The sequence below is a fragment of the Pteropus medius genome, unplaced genomic scaffold (assembly GCF_902729225.1).
Source record: "Pteropus medius unplaced genomic scaffold, Ma_sr-lr_union100, whole genome shotgun sequence".
Taxonomy (NCBI): Eukaryota; Metazoa; Chordata; class Mammalia; order Chiroptera; family Pteropodidae; genus Pteropus; species Pteropus medius.
Genome location: NW_024340849.1, coordinates 49,766,276 through 49,772,730, shown reverse-complemented (window position 1 = coordinate 49,772,730; position 6,455 = coordinate 49,766,276).

Here is a 6,455-nt window from a genome sequence, read left to right as displayed (position 1 = left end):
AATAAATAAATAAATAAATAAAAAGTTTAGCGAGCAATCTCTCTGGCTAGGAAATCATCTTCAGAATGAATACTGGCACATGCGAAATAGAAATAAATTGGAAGCCGTCTCCATGACCTTGTATAGAAATTGTTATACCTTTACCACAGAACACAATGGAGCTGATTAAAGAATAGGGGTGGAACTATGTGTTATTAACATACAAAAATATGTTAATCAAAATAACAAGGTGCGAGGGGGCAACCACAATGGCGTAGATAATAGAGGCTCTGTTCATCCCTCTGGCGACCAAACCAAAGTTATGATGGAAACAAGGAGCAGCAGCAAGGAAAAATCGCCTGGGATCTAGATGAACAAGTCATACAACTAGGGAGAAATCCAAGAAATCACCCTGCAATGGCAGAAGGTAGGACGGGGCGAGGACATGAGTCTGCCCAGTCTCAAGAAGCTGAGTGAGACAGAGGCTGTGGCAGCGGCAGCAGCAGCAGCAGACACCTCTTAAAGGGGCCGCATTCGAGAGAGGACTTTTCGTGGTGATGGACCTGCTTGCTCTGAGCACCAGTGCTGATTTGGCTGCACTCAGGGAGCACCAGGGACTTACAAGGAGACATTGTTGGAGGGCCTAGGTGAGACTCACACTGCACAGAGGTGCCGGCGGCATCCATTGCTCCCTGTTGAGCCCTCACCCCTCCCAGTGCACGGACACAGCACTGCCATAGCCATGATGTCATCAAACTGGATAACAGAGGTCACTTTGCCCAGAAGATTCCCTAAAACCCGCCTCCCCCAACTCACTGCCGCATTCAAGGCACATCCAGGTGTATCATCAGCGAGTCAGGTGCTCCTTGCTGAGCAACACCTAGACTCACACTAGAGGCAGCTGGCCTCGGTTTCTGGTGTGGCCTTTTGAGATAACCATAAGCACAGTATCTGTGGATTGCTGGCTGAATCTTAACAGATGGCCCCAGAGGGGCACAGGCTGAGGCTAAATTTGGCCTGCATCTGAACCCCTCTCAGGACTGTGCCACTGGACACCTACTTCACAAATCCACACTAATAAGACTGGGAGACTTAGGATCTTTGCTTAGTACATAGAAACAGACACAGAAAGGGAGACAAAATGGGAAGACAAAGAAGCAGAAACCATATGACGGAACAGAAAAGAGATCCAGATATAATGGAGTGAAGTAATCTAACAGATGCAGAGTGCAGAACACTGGTTATAAAGATGTTCGATGAACTTTTGGTTAAATCCAGTGAGAACTTCAACAAAGAGATAAAAACCATAAAAATGGAAATGGATATTATAAAAGGGAACCAGTCAGAAATGAAGAACACATTATCTGAGATGAGAAGTATATTAAATGGAATAAACAAAGGAATAAAAAAAATGAATAAAGAAGAGGATCACATGCCCTATCTAGAGGACAGGAAAGCCAAGGACAATCTATCAGAATGGCAAGAAAAAAGATGCCAAGACTATAAACAGAATTTAAAGAAGATATGGGACACTATTAAGGCTCCAAATATTTGTCTGATCGGCGTAACTGAAGAAAATCAAGATGTTGAACAGTTGTTTGAAGAAATAATGATGGAAAACTTCTCTAACCTAGTGAAGGAAATGGATATAAAACCCCAGGAAGCTCAGAGAATCCTCAAAACTAGGGATTCAAATAGATCCACACCAAGACATATCATAATTAAAATGCCAAAGCTTAAATACAAAGAAAGAATATTAAAAGCAGCAAGAGAAAAACAAATAATTACCTGCTAGGGAACACCTATCAGACTGGCAGCTGACTTCTCAAAAGAAACTGTGCAGGACAGAAGGATTTAGTAAAAATCTTTGAAAAGATGAAGACCTAGGATCTACAACCAAGAATAATTTATCCAGGAAAGGTATCATTTAGATTTGAAGGACAGATAAAGAGCTTCCTAGACAAAAATAAGTTAAAGGAATTTATCACCACCAAGACAGTATCACAGGAAATTTTGGAGAGACTTCTTTAAGAAGAAAAAACATGTGTTAAAAATAGGAAGAAAAAAAATGGTAACAAGGAAGGCCGGAAAATATGGCGGAGTGAGAGATGTCCCCAGGTCTCTCCCCTTGAAACAACAACAAGCTGAACATTTAAAACTCAACAAAAAACACCCAAACTGCACACCTGCACATCTGAGCATGGGATCTGTGCATAAGAGCTACCAAGGTCAGAACCCTGGGTGTCATGCAGTGGACTGGGAGAAATAAAGAAGCTGCTTCTCACAACTGCCGGAGCTCCCTGCAGGATGAGAGGTGGGGGTGGAGGTGTGGGAACGTCTTTGAACAACTCTGCCTGGGAATGCTGTGAGCTCCCTGTGCTGGGTGGAAGGGCCCAGTCATTAGGGCAGAGACAGAGAAGTAAGACGGGACCGCAAGAAACAACAGTTGATTTTTACTGGCCACAGTTGCAAAACCGAGGCTGAGATACAGCCTCCAACTCCCAACCCAAAGGGCCCCTCCCCCCATACCCTCCAAGACTGATCACCGCAGAGCCCCAGGGGAATCTGAGCAAATACTGCTGAGACTGTCACTGACACTGACAGGGACTGAAACTGAGGGTAGTGAGTGTGATTAAATATCTACAAGAAAATTTTTTTAAAAGGCATTTTTAACAGTTTATATAAAGCAGGGATCCAAGAAGCTTAGATGTCACCTACTGGAAACCAAAAGAAGAGCACCTTCTTTGCAGCAGGCTAAAGAGAGACTTTTGTATTATAAACCTTCTTTCTGGAAAAACAGCAGAATACACTTCTATTAATGTCCAGGCGGAGAAATAGTCCATTAAACACCATGAACAACGAAGGTGACAGGCATCTCAGAAAGAGAGAAAATCTCCAGAAAATAAGCTGATAGACATAGAAATATGCAACTTAAATGACAGAGACTTCAGGATGGTACGTCTGAAAAAACTCAGTGAGTTCTGAAACAAGCCATATCAACAATTTCAGGAATTTAAAAAACAACTAGATGAGTAGAGCAAGGAGATTGAAACCATCAAAAATAATAGAATGATCTTCTGGAGATAAAACAAACAAACAAACACACTGCAAGAGTTGAAAAATGAAATAGTAAGCTTGGGAAATAGAGTCGACCAAATGGAGGAAAGGATCAGTGATAGCCAAGACAGAAATCTAGAAATAAATCAGAAGGAAGGAGAGAGAAACTGAAGAATGAAAAATAATGAAAGAGAAATTCAAGAACTAGTTAATACCATCAGGAGAAGAAACATAAGAATAATGGGCATTATCAAAGGCGAAGAAAAGGAGCAGGAACTAGAAAGCATTTTCAGACAAATAGTGGACAAGAATTTCCCAAATCTAAGTAATCTAAGCTGGAGCTTGGAATTCAAGAAGTCAACAGAACACTCAATGATCTCAACCCAAAAGGCCTTCACCAAGACACATTGTATTAAAGTTATCAAAAATCAATGACAAAAATAGAATTCTCAAGGCATCCAGGGAGAAAAAAACGGTAACTTATAAAGGAAAACCCATTAGATTATCATCAGACTTCTCAGCACAAATCTTACAAGCCAGAAAGGAATGGAATCAAATATTTAAACTATTAAGTGAAAGGAACTACCAGCCTAGAATAATGTATCCAGCTAAGCTCTCCCTTAGATATGAAGGAGAAATTAAGACCTTTCCAGACATACAAAAACTGAGGGAATTCTCCAATAAGAGGCCTGCGCTACAGGAAATACTGAAAGCAGTCAGCTCACCTAAAACAAAATGACAACAAAAAATACATAATTAGGAGTAAAGTGACTATCAGGCAAATAGACACAGAGGAGTGCAACCCTTACTAACAATGGCATTATAAGCTTAAACAATAAGAGAATTGATATAGCAAGATAGTAATGAACATTCAGCATACATAGGGACAAACTGAGATAAGAATGACTGAAAAGGGGAGGAGTCGAAGATCCAAATTCGCAAAAGGGAATGGAGATAAGGCACATGCAGAAGAAAAGGGACGACTGTATATATACGACTATCCTTTTCATATTTGTAATGATAACTACAGGCCAATGATTTAGAACCGAAGTATATAACATAAAACAAGAAAGATCAAAGGAAAAACCCACAAAAGCCAACCAAAATAAAGAAAATAGAAACACAAGGACAAAGAAGCAATGGAAACACCGAGCTACCAAAAAACAAAAGATAACATGGCTATAAGAAGACCTCATATTTCAATAACCACCCTAGATGTAAACGGACTTAACTCACCAATAAAAAGGAACAGAGTTGCAGAATGGATCAAAAAACAAAACCCAACCATATGTTGCCTCCAGGAGACACATCTCAGCTCCAAAGACAATTATAGACTCAAAGTGAAAGGGTGGAAAACGATATTTCAAGCAAATGGCACTCAGAGAAAAGCGATGTAGCAATACTAATATCAGACTAAATAGACTTCAAATTAAAAAGGTAAAGAAAGATACTGAGGGACACTTCATAATGATAAAGGGAATCGTGCACCAAGAAGAAATAACACATTAATATCTATGCTCCCAATCAGGGAGCCCTGAAATATATAAAGCAATTACTAACAGAACTAAAGGGAGAAACAGACCAAAACACTATCATAGTAGGGGACCTAAATACCCCACTGTCAGATATGGACAGATCATCCAAACAGAAAAACAATAAGGAAATAACATCCTTAAATGACACATTAGTCCAACTGGACATAATTGACCTTTACAGAGCCTTCCATCCCAAAACAGCTGCTTATACATTCTTCTCTAGTGCACATGGAACATTCTCAAGAATCGACCATGTACTGGGACACAGAGATAGCCTCAACAAATAGAAGAGGGTTGAAATCATACACCCATATTCTCTGATCATAATGCCCTGAAACTAGAGATCAACTGCAAAAAGAAATCAGAAAAAAACACAAATACATTGAAATTAAACAACATGCTACTGAAGAATAACTGAGTCAGAGAAGAAATAAAAAGAGAGATCAAGAGATACATAGAAACGAATGATAATGATAGTACAACATATCAAAATTTTGGGGACATGGCAAAAGTGGTCATGAGAGGAAAGTTCATATCATTACAGGCCAACCTCCAAAAACAAGAATGAGCCCAAATAAATAACCTAACGCTTTATCTTAAAAAAACTAGAAAAGGAAGAACAAATTAAATCTAAAGTCAGCAGAAGGAAAGAAATAATCAAAATTAGAGCAGAATTAAATGAAATTGAAAACAAAAAAAAATAGAAAAATAAATACAACAAAGAGCTAGTTCTTTGAGAAGGTGAGTAAAATTAACAAACGCCTGGACTCACTAAAGAAAAAAAACGCTTTAGACTCACTAAAGAAAAAAACGCTTTAGACTCACTAAAGAAAAAAAAAAGAAAAGACACAAATATAATCAGGGATGAAAGAGGGGAAATTAAGACTGACATCACAGAAAGACAAAGGATCATACAAGAATACTATGAAAAAGTATATAACACCAAATTTAATAACCTGGAAGAAATGGACTAGTACTTAGAAAAATACAATCTTCCTAGACTGAATCAAGAAGATCTGAAAAATCTAAATAGACCAATCAGCAGTATGAAAATTGAAACAATCAAAAACCTACCAAAAAGTAAAAGTCCAGGAGCAAGATGGCTTCACCAGTGAATTCTACCAAACATTCAAAGAAGATTTAATACCTCTTCTCCTCAAACTCTTCCAAAAAATCGAAGAGGAAGCAATACTTCCTAACTCATTTTATGAGGCCAATATTACTCTGATACCAAAACCTGATAAAGATAACACAAAAAAAGAAAACTGCAGACCAATATCTATCATGAACACAGAGGCAAAAATCCTAAATAAGATACTAACAAAACAAATACAGCAACATATTAAAAAGATTATACACCACAATCAAGTGGGCTTCATCCCATTGGCACAAGGATGGTTCAACATATGCAAATCGGTTAATGCGATATATCACATAAAAAAATTAAAAAATAGGAATCATACGATCATATCAATAGATGCAGAAAAAGCCTTCGACAAGATACAGCATCTATTTATGATCAAAACACTTAACAAAATCAGTATAGAAGAAAAGTATCTTAACATAATAAAGGCCATCTATGACAAACCTTCAACCAACATTATATTTAATGGTGAAAAACTAAAAACCTTCCCTCTAAGATCAGGAACAAGGCAAGGCTGCCCACTATCGCCACTGTTATTCAATATAACGTTGGAGGTCCTAGCGAGTGCAATCAGACAAGAGAAAGATAAAAAAGGCATCTAAATAGGAAACGAAGAAGTCACTATTTGCGGATGACATGATTCTCTATATAGAAAACCCTAAAGACTCTAAAAACTGTTACTATTTGCGGATGACATGATTCTCTATATAGAAAACCCTAAAGACTCCACAAGAACACTA